Here is a 16,427-nt window from a genome sequence, read left to right on the forward strand (position 1 = left end):
TTGTTTGCGCAACCTCACCTACCCTATTCCTAAAATGACTACTCAAAAGGTCATATCACAGAAAACAGTTAAATGGAAGAATGTTTTCACATGTTGGCTCACTAAAATGTTACTTATTTTTCAGTTATTCATATAACCTATATAGTTGTTATAAAAGTTGTTGATAATGATGCCTGTATTTACTAAAGCATGAGAAAATAGTAATGCAAACATATTTCCTCCAGGCTGTGAGAGCAGGAGGGTCTCTGATTCTTGTCCCTGCTCTTAGGACTTTTTTCTTCTTGTTGGGTTGCCATGTCCAACTTCAATATAAAATTTTTGTTTCATCTTACTATCTTTAAATTGGCTGTGTTTGAGCTGTTATCTCTTAGAGGGAAGGACTTGTGGTGAGGACCTGGGAAAGGTGGACAGGACTATACCCAGGATATAAAGATATATTATATAAGAAAAGAATCTACTTCCAATGTTTAAAAAAAACAAAACTTTGATATGGCTATAATTTAAAATATTTTCTTATCCTTTAAAATCACTAAAAAATTTAAAGCATTATATAAACCCAATGCTACAGGCTTTAAAATAACCCCAGAAATAGTATTGCTTGGTATTAGAAGATCTCCCAAAGAACATGCAGATAAGATGGCACCAGGGGAATTGTTCCCGAGATAGCAAGTACAGTCACTGAGAGATGGACAAAACGGTCAGGATTATGTGGAGACATGTGTGTTAATATGGGTATTAAACAGAGAACCTCAAATGGATCGAAGATAATAAATGTCTCTACTAAGTCTCGGAATGAGGAAAAATATATAATAATTTAGGAAAACAGTGCTTCCACCTTAGTTGACTATAATGGAAAACATTTATTCTTATTCTATAGTCACTATATTTAAAAGACTGCAGAAGAAACTACGGGTTAAAATTGAACAGATAGATTTTCATGCCAACAATGCTGTCTGCTTTGCTTTTTTTTCAATTAAGCTAAAAAATCAAAAGTCTTATAGTAAAGTTCACACTTGTTCAACTTGTTTTCTTTTTTTGAAAAATGCAGCTTATTAAGCCACAATGGTCAATTTTAGTCTGAGTAGATGAGGCTGAATATGGTGTAAATTGTTCTGTAAATACTGTCCCCTACATTATGAAAGGCCTATTGTGCAGACTTCAGGGGAATAGTTTTAACTAGCAAGAAGCATGATATTGAATAAGAATCATATCTGTGTGATGATTGTCACAAATGGGCAGAACGCGTTGAGATGGGTGATCTATGCTTCTGTTTCAATGTAGAGCATCTTTCTCAAAGAAACACTGTGTGTGTGTGTGTGTGTGTGTGTGTGTGTGTGTGTGTGTGTGTGGGTTTAGTGTGATTTAACAAAATCATCTGCTCTAGTGTTCACAGATAATAGAACACTTTATAAAACACATAATATAAAATCAAAATCATGCAATAACTGCATGTTCTGTTGATATGAGTGTAGAGGGAATCACAACTATTCTCTTGTTAAATATTAGAATGCAAGAAAAAAATTGAAAAAATATTTTAAAGTTTATTGCAGTTCTATAAAAATGTAAGTGTGCCTTGCAGGATGATATCCTGTTAAATCCATCACTAGTCAGCAATGTTTGTGAATTATCATTAATAAATATTCATAGTATATAACCTGGAGAACAGTAAAGTGAATGCATATGTAAAAGTTCCAGGAAACCACAAGAAATGTTAAAGTATTAATCACTGAAGTTTTTATCATAATAATCTGTGCATCTGCAAAATTGCCCTTCATTTTCCAGTCCAGGGATGAACCTGGATTTTTGGCTTTATCTTCTCATCCCTAAAATAAATGGTCCTTTTTTAAAAAAATTAGTAATAATGTGATTCAGTAAGAGGAGCAGAATATTATGTATCTGAATGCTTGGGGATTAACACATCATGCTCAGAAAAAAATAAATAAACAAATGTGAATGCTAAAATGGGAAGAGAATTTTTGGGTTGATCAGAAACTTCACATGCAGAAATTGAGAAATCACACAATGGTTAAAATCTAGACACAAGTAAGCCAAGCATGTGACAATACAACATAGCAGAAATTCAAATGAGAAAAGAATTTACTATTGAAATTTTTTTGTGGGAAAAAGGTACTAACAGGAATTTAGAAACTATGAATCTGAGAATAAAGATGTTTTTCCTTGGATATTTCTAAAATCATATCAGTATCCACTATGACAATGAAATCCAGAGAATGATAGAGAACATCCTATTTTATTTGATAAATTAAGATGCTGTCATTCTTTTTTCCCTTTTTCTATTTTTTAAATTTATTTATTTAATTTATTCAGACTACATCTCAAATGTTATCCCATCCCTTGTATCCTCCTGTTCCTCCCTCCCTCCTGCTTTCAACCTACTCCCCTCCCTATGTCTGTGACCGAGGGGAACTTCCTCCCCCATGATATGATCATAGGCTATCAAGTCTCATATTGGTAGCCTGCTTATCCTTTCTCTGAATGCCACCAGGCCTCCCCATCAAAGAGAAATAGTCAAATATGAGTCACCAGACTTCATGCCAGAGCCTCTGATCTCCACTTAACTGTGGAGAATGTCCTGCCCATTGGCTAGATCTGAGCAGGGGTTTGATATTTACTGCGCATATTGTCCTTGGCTGGTGAAGTAGTTTGAGCAGGACCCCTGGGTCCTGATGTTCTTCTTGTAGGTTTCTAGGACCCTCTAGATCCTTCTGTTTCCCCATCCTCCCATACTTCTCTCACCTAGAGTCCCATTAGGATGTCCTCACATCTATCCCAATCTCCTGGTAGGTGAAGACTTTCATGGGACATGCCTCTTGGGCTAGTGTCCAATTATAAGTGAGTAGATACCATGTGAGTCGTTCTGCTTCTGGGTTAACTCACTCAGTATGATCGTTTCTAGTTCCATCCACTTGTCAACAAATTTTAGGATATCCTTGTTTTTAATGGCTGTGTAGTATTCTATAGTGTAAATGCCCCACAGTTTCTTTATCCATACTTCTCAACAGAGGAATATTGAATGGCTGAGAAACACATAAAGAAATGCCTAACATCTTTAGTCATCAGGGAAATGCAAATCAAAATGACTCTGAGATTCCATCTCACTCCCATCAGAATGGCTAAGATCAAAAACTCAAGTGGCAGCACATACTGCCAAGGATGCAGAGAAAGGGGAACACTCCTTCATTGCTGGTGGGAATGCAAACTTGTACAGCCACTTTAAAAATCTATCTGGCTCTATCTCAGAAAACTTGAAATAGGACTTCCTCAAGACCCAGCTATTCCACTCCTTGGAATATACCCAGAAGATGCTCCATCACACAACAAGGACATATGCTCAACCATGTTCATAACGGCCTTATTCATAATGCCCAGAACCTGGAAACAACCTAAATATCCCTCAGCTGTCTTATTCTTAGCTAGTGTTCTATTGCTATTGGGGCCACTGCATCCCTTACCAAAGGAAAGTATTTAATTGGGACTTGCTTATGGTTTCAGAGGTTTAATCTGTTACCATCACAGCAGGGAGCAAGGCAACACACAGGGTGACATGGTAGCTGACAGTTCTGCATCCAGACCTGCTGGCTGCAGGAAGAGAGAAACACTAGGTCTGGATTGAGATTTTGAAACACCAAAGCTCACTCCCAGTAACACAAGTCCTTCTATAAGGCCACACCTCCTAATCCCTGTCAAGTAAAGACACTCCTAGTAACCACACATTCAAATTTATAACCTATGTGGGCATACGAATATATGGCATCTTTTCAACAGATAAGATGCTACAACATTAGCCAGCCAAGAGAAAGGGAACAGATTCTATTATGGCCAGAAATTAGTGGAAATGGGAAATAATCATGTGTGATTGAGCCTGGGTTGGCATGGTATTCCTATGAGTGGGAAACTCAAGCCCTCAGATGGTTCTCTTATATTAGTCAGTCAGGATTTAAGATCTCCCTGCAATTATCTTTCAGTGGAAGTCTCCTGGTTGCTTAGCAACTGGTAGTATGCCTCCACATCAAAGAGCAGTATTAGGAGGTGTTCCACCACTTTGCAAATAAAATGACAGATGCTTAAGAGTTAAGAAAAAGGCTGTCTTTGGGCAGAGGTGAGATATGAGCTTGGTCTTTTCTTGTTTGCAGAATGTAAACTGGTGTACTTCATATGGAATTTCTTTCATTCTTTCAAATAATTTTAAAATTATCTTGGATCGAAAAGGCAAATTCTCTGCATATGAACTTCTCTGTAAGGTTTTCTGCTTATTATGAGTTGTGTTAATAGTTTCTGTCATTCAAAACAACATTCTGAAGCAAGTGCCATCCCTTTCCAAGCCATTTTGCCTACAGACACTAAGGGGATAAGCTGAGGGCACAGCCAATTCACATTAGGGATTCTGGCCAGTGGAATCCCACTTCATCATACTTTCAACTCCACACCCTTTTTGCATGTTTCAAAGGCCGTCTATAGAGGAAACCTATGTGTGACAGGGAGTCACATTCAAAGACTTTAATGCCAGCATGGAAATTGTAATCAGCTATGTGTTGCCATACTGAAACATGCCTTGGATGTATACTTTATAAACAGCTGATTGAGCTAAAGGATTATGGCGGCTATCTCAGAGGCAAGCTCCTCAACCCACGAGTCCTACCAGAGTAAATGCCGTAGATGCCTGAGTGGATGGAGGGTTTTTTCCACTATGGATCTGTTGAAATTATCTATTTTGCTCCACAGCATACCTTCTACCTTCCTGGCAATTTTCAGAGGATTCTCTTCAACAATCTGGTGGGTAAAGTAAGACACAACTTCTTAGTTTTAGCTAACTGAGGGGAAGATAAATTAGTCACCACCATTTGTCTTTCTCCTATTGCCTTGGCCATAAGCAAAGTGGCTAAGCCAACTGACAGAGCTCCACACATGCACAAAAACCTATTCTCTCCAAGAGATCCCACCTTGAGAGCAGACATAGATCCCATAGAAAGTGGCTCCTTTAGAACACACTCCTCAAGCATGAAACTTATAGTAGAAGTGAACTTTACATTTGTAAGATCAACAGAGGCTCCCAGCATTTAGTGGTGTGGTACAGAAGATGGATGACTACAGATTGCATTGGATGATCTTGCAGAGTTCATCTTTTCTTGGAGAACACTGGTCTCTATGGCAACACAAGTACCACTTGAGCTTGTTCAGAGATTCTGTAGTAATCCAGGCAAAGGTACAGGGCCATATGCACCACCAGAGACAGATTCTAGAACCTAGCTGAGGCCACCTTGTTGCTTTATTATTCTGAGATGTTGGCTAGAGATGGTAGTGGTTCTGTGGATGTTTATAACTTATATACTTATAATTCATATATTTTGATTATTATTTAGAAAACTAAGCCCAATTTGGTAAAGTAAGCTGGGAAGGACTATGTTTCTTTTTCAGTAAACTACAGTGCATTTACGTGTTTGAAAATTAAAGCATAAACCAGGTGCAGTGGCACATGCTTGTAATCCCAGCACTTGGAGAGGCAGAGGCAGGCAGATCTCTGTGAGTCTGAGGCCAACCTGGTCTACAAAGTGAGCCCAGGGCAGCCAAGACAAGACAGAGAAACCCTGCCTTGAAAAAACAAAAATGAAAAGAGAGAGAGAGAGAGAGAGAGAGAGAGAGAGAGAGAGAGAGAGAGAGAAAACGTAAGTATAGCAGTTAATGGTTATAAGCTGAAATATAATAAGGTTTTACAAGGAACTTGATTGCACATAAGTTCTTATCAGTGTGTAGCATGAAATTATAAAGAAGATGCAGAGTGAGGTTATTCCTAAGACTTACCAATAAAATAATTCAATTGTTGAATGCAAGTATGAAGCTCATAGTGGTGGATGATAGAAGTGGGGGAAACTGTTGTGGCTGATATGGAGTTACTATGTATTCAAATGCCAATTGCTTGTCCCTTGAGGACTTTACTGTTCCACACGCAAATTCTCACATGCACCAAGTGATTCTGCATAACCTTGCCTCCCTGATTGGCAAATAAATTTTCTAGACCTGGACTAGGCAAAAGAGAAGTAGATAGATCTGAGGTGTGCAGGCTTGGAGGGCAGAAGGCTCACAAGGAGGGAGAGGGGTGCGAGGAAGAAGAAAGGAGAAGATCTTCATGGGTTAGCATGAACAAGATGAACATGGCCAGGAAGAGCTTGCTCTAAGGATTGACATGATGGGGAGAAGAAGTCCAAATGGAGCATGTGTAAGCATTTATGGAAATTTTGGACGGGATGTGTGGCTGGGTGATAACCAGGGAGCTTCCGAGGTTAAGATCTTTTCAACCCCAGTATTTAAGGCATATTAAAAATCTAACGTGTTTCTATGTCATTTGTTTCCCTAATAGTGAGCAAAATAATAGCTGAAGCATTTAATAAGAAGAAGAAGCAATACTGAACACTGATAATTCTATAACAGAAAACACTGCAAGAGGGTTTTCAGTCTTAAGTGGTTAACCAGGGATGTTCAGTGGGTCAAAAAGCGGCCGATCTGAGGAAAGAGGATGAGATGGACATCAGCTACGCTCATCTTCCAGAAATGTTGGTGCTGATGAATACATAAAAGGTAGAACAAACAAAATCACAGACTCCATGACTGGAGTGGTGAAGATGCCTGCTCAGCTCCCAATATTGAGTTTTCTGATTCATGACTTCATGAATAACATAAAGAAATATATCTTTGTGGTGGTTGATTTGAAACTATCTAAAAGTTGGTTGTGTAGAAAGATTTAGACAATCTTGGAAACTTATACACAGAAGAAATATTTCAAAAGGAAATGACAAAAAATTTAGATGAGAGAGAAACCTCATTTTAGAAAATATGGTTACAACTTTGCAATTCTGGTTACAACAAAAAGCTAATATTTGAGGTAGTGACTAAAGGAAACATATATCTGAGGTTTATAGTTTAATGCCAGTGAACTACTCAAAAACAAAAGTTCCAACAGTGCCCTGGAATGTGGGTGAAGTTCATCTTAAGAGGAGAAACAATAGTTATCAGGGATTGATTGAGCAGCCTAGCCAAGTGGCAAAATTCAGCAAGCACACAACAGGCCTGTCCCCCAGTCCTCCAGCAGTAAGTTCCTGTAACTACTGCTGGGTCTGAACTGATATCTCCTGAGAGTTGTTCTCTGGACTTTCTCTGTGTTTTCATGAACCTGAAATGGAGCAGCTTCAATAAGTGTAAAATTCCAATAAAGTAATTTTTGCATTTAGAATTATACTTTATGTTTTTAAAAAGTTTTCTTTGAGGAAAAACAAGAAACTATATTTGAATATTAAAAATTCCACCAGATAACACGGAGAACCTGCACATTTCGAGAACTTAAAAATGTTAATTTCTTCTTTTGAAGTCAAATTTGAATAATGACAAAGTCAGCAAATTAAACTGATCTCTAATAAAAGAGTAAAAAGTGTTCTTAATACTACATTAAATAATATAACATTAAGCTAATGTCAATCCTGAAACATTAATGGAGATACATATGTATAATACATTTAGTTTCTCCTTATTAAATATTTTTAACTAATGTCATCAACTAAAATTGTATGGATCACCAAGGCTGTTTTAACTTGCTAACTTCCCGAAGGGACATAAGGATCATCTCTATTCTAAAAGAGCGGATGTCAATTTAAATTAAGAATAGGATGCATCTATGTACTATTCTAAAAGTGTGAAAAATTCTGGTGAAAAGTAATTACATTCTAAGTGCATTTGAATTAACCCTCTAAATTTAAAATGGAACAAAAATAATGAAAGCTTATTATATGCTCTAATGAATACAGTTTTACTCCCTGCTGTTTGGAAACGGATCTTAGTTCATGCCAAAAAAGTAGATTTTCTGCTGTCCTGCATCAAGAAGAAAAAGATTAATGCCCTATGTGCTCTTGAAGATAACAGAGATCCCTTACCACAAGAATTCCCCACCTGTGCTAATTGGCAGTTAGTCATGAGTTAGCGAATAAGTCACCCCATCCCATACTCTTCTCCGGTCCTCCTCTTGCTTTGGTCATTTCAAGCAATGATAAACTTCTCAGCTAGCTGTATCATTGAGTCTTGAACAATGAAATACAAAATTTCTATTATCTAAGCAACATTGACATGGTTTCTGGAGGGAATAACAATTTCCTTTTTCTTCTAAATGGACACTTTAAACAAGACCATGGTAGTGAGCCATGTTGGGACATGCAGGCAAAGGCAACAATTCCAGTACTGGAGAACAACTACTCAGTCTGCTTCCTAGGTCCCTGGTTCCCAAGAAGGAAGATATGCCACACTCGGACCTACTTATGGACTCTTAAAAAACAAACCTCTGTGTTTGTTCTGTACTTACTTGCTGTGAATTGAAACATTCTTTCCCGGAAGGAAGGGAGAGATTCCTGAGACCCAGGAAGCTAAGGAAACAGAGGATAAGGAAGCTCACCAAATTGAAAAGACTCGGGAAGCCCAGCTACAAAGCACATACCAAAGTGTGTACAATTAACAGATAATTTTAAGGGAGTTGGGATTCTGTAGTGGAACTGTCTGGCATACATCTGGTGTGGGAGCTGGAAGCCTTCAGATGCCATGAGTGGTGATGGTGAATGCTGGGGTTGGCCTCTCACTGATTAGCAGCCTTTGAGTCACTTTTGCTCCAGGATCCCCTTGTCAAGGGCTCTAAATAACTCCAGTAAACTCCATGCAAGACTTGGGTCAGTAGGTGCTTCCTTCCGCCATGGGTGTTCTACCCAGAATGAATTTGTTCACAATTCACATAGGAAAAAAATTATATAAGACAATTGCAAATAGAATTGTATCCTCCCCCGAAGAGCTACAGTTCTCTAGATTTACTCTCATATTACACTAATGCTGTGTACTTGGCAATAAATAGGAACTTAATAACAAAAGATATTTCTTTTTCACTTTTCTAGATGGCATAAAGCATTTTTGAAATCAGTAACAGAGAAATAATGTGTAGTTCACTCATCATCTTACAAAGAGCAACTCTACAATGGAAAAAAATCCAAAGAAGTAGTTCTTTATATGAACAAATTCTGGACAATTTTACTCATATAATAAACATGACTTTTCATAAAAGCAAGTTCCCTCTGGTTCCAGAAACTAACTTCAAGTAGATGAGGTAATAGCACAGCTGAGACTACTAACGTCCTGGGGCTACATCTGTGTTTTTCTTTCACCCAGTAAACATAACAAAGTCATGTGAGTAGGTTTTGGTGAAAAGAATCCCCCTTTCCTTCATCTCATCAGGCTGTGAGAACTTAAACGCCCCAAAGTCCATCTGTGAAATGGAAAACAACCAAGTGGACATTGTGGTACACCATTGAGATACCTTGCAAGTATAGATAACAGCCCTTAGAAGTACATGCTTTAAGCATGTGGCTTGTTCTGCCTCAGGAATAGTTTGCACCTAAAAACTGTTTTTAGTGCAAATGTATAAAGCCTAAGCCCTCCTTTCCCAATGTAAGGCAGCCAACATCTTGCATAAAGAAAGATGTGACCCTCACCTGTGTCACAGTGGCAACAGAACCATGTCAGCAATGCAGATGTTAAATGCACCAAGAACACTTTATTTGAACTCTAAGATACCACTCATCACAAAGAGAATTCTTTGGAAATAGTGAAGAATTGCCAGGTCTTTCAATAACATCTATTTCAAACTGGCATACTAATAGGAGAAACCTTATAACTCACAATTCTACCTGTTGTGCAAATCTGTCATTGTAGTCATAATCTTTGAGTAACTATGAATAAAGCTGTTACTTACATCTCAGCTGTAGCAGTACCTCTGGCTACTTTAGTTGAGTTCCTGTATCTTCCACTCTTCTCCACTTCAATTCCTTCAATTCCCCCACACCAGGAAGGCCAGAGGAGACAATGGGCACAAATCTCTTTATACTACTTCCTGCTGATTAGGGCCATTAAGTTCTTTGGGTCAAGTCTAATCTTTGTCATCAGAATAATAACACCAGCAATCCAGCAAACAGTAATTCAGCAATAGCAAAATCAGCATCAGAAACCAACAACAGCAGGAGGAGGAGCAGCCACCAGAGCTCGTCTGGGGCTCTAGCATCATATACCCTCTGAAGAGTTCCCAGAGTTCCAAATGTAAACTATCATCAGCTGGCAAACTTATTTCAAACAGTTGTTGCAGAAAATATTGACATAAAGTTCGATGATTTAACATTCCCTATAGAAGCACTTTCCAATGATATCTCTTTCCTAGATCACTATTATTATATAAGCAAGTCCTGCTCATGCAAGGGAATTATGAAAAAGCAATCTTTTAAATCAATTACTGTCATAGGCCATCACCCATATTGTTCATGACGACAAAGGACCATGAGTGACATCTGGTTATTTTGTAACATTGAATTTTTAAGAATAGGTTCAATTACTCTATTTACCATAATTAAATCGGTTACCATCCATTTCCTCATTTCTTTTTAATAACAAACACACGGGAAATCCCTGGGTTAGTAGGCTCTTCTATACGTTGAGGCTTCAGCTGTTCCTGTACCAGCTGCTCAAGTGCCTGCGATTTTTCCGTAGTTAAGGGCCATTGATCCACTCACACAGGTTTGTCAGTCATCCATTTTAAGGGTAGATCCATTGGTATTTCAGCAGCGGCCCCTTTTGTAAATTTGGAATCTCAATCCCTGTGACATCCTGTGTTTGGACAATGGGCACATCCTGTGATTGTTTTGATGACACATATCAACATCTTCTTCAAGACTATTTACCATGTTCCCCTAATTTCATCATGAGCTGTCTCTGGGATTGCAGGAATGTTAATGTACTCCATTGCTATAAAAGACCCCTTTGCCATAAATTTATGGATATGTTAGCCATATAAGTTCTCAACTTCCGTTTGCCTTTCTGGTTCCACATATTTGTTTTATTTGAGATAATTTAGCAATTCGATAAACTGTGTATAAATCTTCTGAAGTAGCCATTATTAATTCTAGGATTTTTAGGAAATGATAGTAACTTCAGCTTCTGTATCCATCAAGTGTTCTGGTTCAATATCATTCTCTTGTGATTATAATTTTCACCTCTGATTATTAACCACTGTTTGCCAGAAAACATGTTTTCCAGTATTCCCAAATTCCCCTGTTCTTTCTATTGGAAAGGCTGAGCAATTCTATCCCCTGTATTTCTTTGCATCTAATTTTTCACATATGCTATAGTTTTAATTTTTTTTCTTGAAATCCCCATCTATAATACCTAGTTGCACCATGAATCCTTGGGAAGTTAATCCACTTCACAAGATCACCCCTATTGTCCTTGAAGACAAATGACCATAACTGCCATTGGTTACTTCGTAACACTGAATTTTTAAGACTAGGATAAGAGGTTTATCTGTGCCCAAATCTAGAGCATCACTGACTTCAGTAGCATGCATGAGAGTAACAATACTCAGTTGTGGGTTTTATGCCTGATTGTTATATTCTCGCTTACCAGAGGGAAATGGCTCATATTTTTAGCTGGGAGGCCTTGAGCTGGAAGGCCCCCACCCCCCAATTTTATTTCCTGATAACAGTTAAAGATTACCTTGGACGTCTCTCTTAGACCTGCATTCATTTGTCCAATAATATCCTTTGATATGGAGTCTACGAAGCCTAGGAAGACTAAGGATTCCTCCTGAAAATCCATTGCCACCAGACTGAGTAAATTAAAAAAAAAATCAGTTTCCACATACATTTCCACAACATCCTTTTGAGGTTGTAACAGAGACGGAGATGAAGAGAAGTGAATAGAGAGCTTGTAAGGAAAGCACAAACTGCAGAAAAATGTGCTAGAAGCAAATGCTTAAGAAAAATGAAAAAATGCTTTTTCTAGCAGGCAAATGCAGCTCCATGAGAACTTCTTATGGAGACAAAATAAATTGCAAATGATTAGCATTAAACATCAGTCAAGATTATAATGGCCATCAGTCAAAATTGATAGCTTCCTGCAGTCAGCTTCCTCACCAGCTATATAAAGATCTTTTGTTATTTGCTTTTAGAATATCTCACACATTTTCTTCTGTTTAAATGTGGATGTTATAGGCCAAAATAGTCAAGGTGACTTTAAGTTTTGCTTTGGTTTTGTTTTAAATTCTCTGTGCTTACCTTAAACGCCATGTTTAAATTTTTTTTTAATTTTATATTACTTGAAAAATGGGGAAAGATTATGAAAGGCAACTGGTGAACTTTATGATAATCCATATTCTTGCAATACCTGACAGTGTCATTTTTCACACAGTGTAGCAGTGTGTGAATTCTGCACCATTTCCCCTTTCATCACAAGTATGTAATTGTTTCTTCTGAGAACAGCGCTATAACTCACATATCGATTCTAAGGCAGTGAATATCTTAAATGACTGGAACAAATGTTTCAGAAAATAAAACAAGTTAGATTCATTCATTTATTCAGCTATACTAAAACATTTTGAGGAATGACTAAGGTTTGGGGGGACTGGCACGTTTGTATGCTGTCTATGTTTGATTCAGTGATTCTGACACGCAGGGCTCTGGGTGAATTGCGAGTCCCAGGGGTGCAGCCTCAGTTGCTTACATGTAAGTGACGTGTTTATAACCACATAAATTTTTTTTCGTAAGGAGTGGCTGCAGTGGGGCTTACTCAAAGCCATCATATTTCATGTGAAACAATATAGAGCATTAGAAATGAGTTGAGACTAAAAATGAGCCAAAGTAAGTACTTCTGAGTTGTCAGAAGAAGGATACAAAAACATCAAAGAAAGTGGAAATATAAATGAGAGAAAGAGGAAAAGAACAAAAAGGAGAAAGGTTTTATATCCAAAAGTAACTCAGTGACTCCAGAGGGCACTAACAAGTGATTGAGGAAGACAGCAAGCAAACAGGAGAGTTCCCTCTAATTTTGCATGGAGTTAGTGGGTAAAATAACCTTCCTCAACTCATAAACACATACGTACTATTATCTTCCCTGTGTATAAATATTTAATCATATTTGTAGGCAGCACCTAAATATTTAACATTTCTTAAATTTCCCTTCTATAGCGTATATATGATTATAGAACACTACAGAGTTCAAAATAAAATGCCGTATCAAAAATTCTATTTCCATGAATTAAATCGCACAGTCCAGACAACACAGTACTTCATTTTTATGCCAACGTTATAATTCAAGAGTTATCTATTTGTGAGGCCCTAACAGTGCTCCAGCATTTAACAAGTTAACTCTTCCCTACTTTCTAGCTGCAGACACCTGCTCTTTATATAGACAGTTGTACATCTGGGGCAGCCTGGAGCCAATATTTGGCTGATGTTCAATACTGGAGACCATCCTTTGAAATAAACTAGGAAGTAACTCTGTGATATGATCCCACCGTGAATGAAAGATGAGTAGAGTTTCTTCTGCGTCACTCTTTCTCTGTTACTCTTTCGCTGGTCTAACTACTCTGCTGTTCTCTTTAAGAAAACAATCTTTCTGGAAAATCTCAATGCAATCTTTCTGATTCCTCTTCTGAGATTAAGTTGCTTCTCTCATCTTGAGTCCCATTAGGATGTCCTCCCCTCTGTCCCAGTTTCCTGGTAAGTGAAGGCTTTCGTGGGACATGACCCCTGGGCTAGTATGAGTGGGATATGACTTTCTCACGTACTCTGGTGCCTCACCTTTGACCACGTCCCCTGGATGGGGAGACCCGGTGGCACTCAGAGAAAGGACAGCAGGTTACCAAGAAGAGACTTGATACCCTATGAGCATATACAGGGTGAGGAAATCCCCCTCAGGAACAGTCATAGGGGAGGGGAATAGGGGGAAAATGAGAGGGAGGGAAGAATGGGAGGAGACAAGGGATGGGATAACCATTGAGATGTAACAAGAATAAATTAATTTAAAAAAAGAAAAAAGAAAAAAATAAATTTAAAAAAAAGATTAAGTTGCTAAGGGTCTGCATACATCTCAGGTAATGATGTAACATAAACATCTGTGGCATGCCATGGGAGTATGAGTTTCCATACATGAGCCTGAAAGCAAAACCTATGTTGGAGAGGATGTGGTGGCTTGCACCGTATCTCTGACATCTGGGTCATATAGAGGAGATTGCTCTTATAAGAATTATGCAGTAATCTGGCAATTGTGGAATATCACAAAGGCTCTGGAGAAAGAAAGTAACAGATCCAGGAAAATTCAGCAAAAATTTAAGTCAAGAAGGAAAGCCAAGAACATCTTTGCCAGGTTTTAAAAAGTCTCTTACCCTCTGTAGCTGGAGGGCTGATGATGCTTTAACAGAAATTAGGACCTCATCTAAACAGTAACAAAATGTCTCGGCATCACAGTAGTCCTAGGCTATATTAAAGGCTGTAATAAGAGTAAAGTGTGTGCCAAAAATCTGAACTGTGAAGATTAGGGTAGACATATGAAGGCACATATTTTTTAATAGTTTGCATGAGGGGAAAAATCACCAACCTGCTTTTCTGGCATTAAGAAACATCTAGATGAAGTTGAAGACTGTGAAATTGTAATACGCACAATCTTTTCACCTGTTCTGGGACATTTGGATTCCATAAAAAATGGATTATCGGATTGAGCCAGTTGAGAGATTTTGCTAGGTTGATGAAATACAAAGTGGAGAGGATTGTGAAGGATGCTTTAGGTGCAGTAAGCCATGGGTCTAAAGCATCTAAAGTAAAATAAGACAGAGAGAAGAGATGGGTGCAAGATATAAAGTTATACTCATGATGCTCAGAAAGACTACTTGAATTTATCAGTAATTATAAAACTTTCCAACATGAAGATGTAAGGAAACTGGTCAGCATAGTGCCTGAAACTCTGTCTTGCCTCTAAGATATGTGTGCACACTAAACGGGGCTATCAAAACATTCTCAAAGTTAAGACATTATAATTTCCAGAATAAGAATAGTACCATTAGAATCCTCACACTTCACACGTTCTCACATTTCCATGTTTCCTTCACTGCTGTAGGAGTTTAAACATAGATCACAGCTTGTATTCTATTTGTTAAGACAGGGCCCCATGTAGCCCAGGCTAGCCTTGAACTGAGTCTGTACGAGTGTATGTTTGTGTGTGTACATTTATGTGTGTATGTGTGCGTTTGCATATCATTGTATGTCATTTTACAGGGCATAACTGCATATCTAAACATAGACTTGAACTCACTCCATAGATTAGTCTTCAAATTCATAAAGTTCTCTCCTCAGCATCTTTGATTCTGATATTACCATTATATTACATTATCCTGTGCTGCCATGCCTAGGCAGCACTTACAAGTAATTCATGTAAATTAAGCTGTTTGTTTCCTCTGATGTCACTGTGATTTCAGTATAACCATTATTTCTCTTAAATTACATACTTGGTATATCTCCTTAATCCCTAAGAAAAATCTTTCAAAACATGTCACAGACTTGGATCAAGTCCTTATCTCTAACTACACACACACTCCAACACTTAGAGAAAATCATTGACTGGATTAATCTAAACACATATAGATTTATTTCTAGAACTTCTGAAAACGTGTTATATAAACTAAGCAAATCCACAACTATTTTGAGCTTGAATATTCCATGTCCAAACTGAAGTCAACAATAAATCTTCCATGGTCATTGTTAAGACGTATAGCTATTGTAGAAAAAAAGTCTTCCATTTCACATTGTTCCACATTGTTAAACAATAACTAACTTATGACAATAAGAATTGTAGCTTGTATAAATAATATACACAGTTGTTCCTCAGTTAAATGCTAAAAAGTAATTGAAATACATTCTTTTATAACTTCCAATGACTGAGAAACAGAAAATTTGAGTAAATCATACTTTTTTTAAAAGTTACAAAATATTATAACGTTGTATTACATACTCACATGGTTTCAAAAAATAAACACAAAATACATTAAATAGTCAGTCTTCTGAAATGACTTTTAGCTACTTCAGTAATCACACATCATACAAGGTGCTGCATCAAGATGGCACTTAAAGCTACCCCAGGAAAGAAGTATTTGCTGATGTTTTTGTTCACAGGTAAAGTTGTGTCAGTTTCTTTAAAAAATAAAAATAAAAATAAAGGCTCATAAGACACAATCAATCAGCCTTTATTGTCACTATGGAAACAGGGCCCATCGTATCTTCAAATATAAATTTTTCAGTGAATAAGCAATTTGTGAGTGAAAATGATAAATTCAGGAGAGAAGTTAGCTATGCTAACTTATGCTAATATAGCCACAAGCTCCTCCAGTACCTGAGGGCTGCTTCTCTACTTCACTGCTTACACTTGTACCAGTGCATAGCAGGTGGATGATAAATATTGATTGAGCATGTGACTGATACAAAAGGTAGACTAACATATACTTATCATATTTTCATGACTTGAACACATCTTGCATAAGACTAACCTATGCTAAATACATCCTGTCGAGTCTC

Source organism: Acomys minous (genome assembly GCF_964271855.1).
Source record: "Acomys minous genome assembly, chromosome: 4".
In the NCBI taxonomy this organism is placed as follows: Eukaryota; Metazoa; Chordata; class Mammalia; order Rodentia; family Muridae; genus Acomys; species Acomys minous.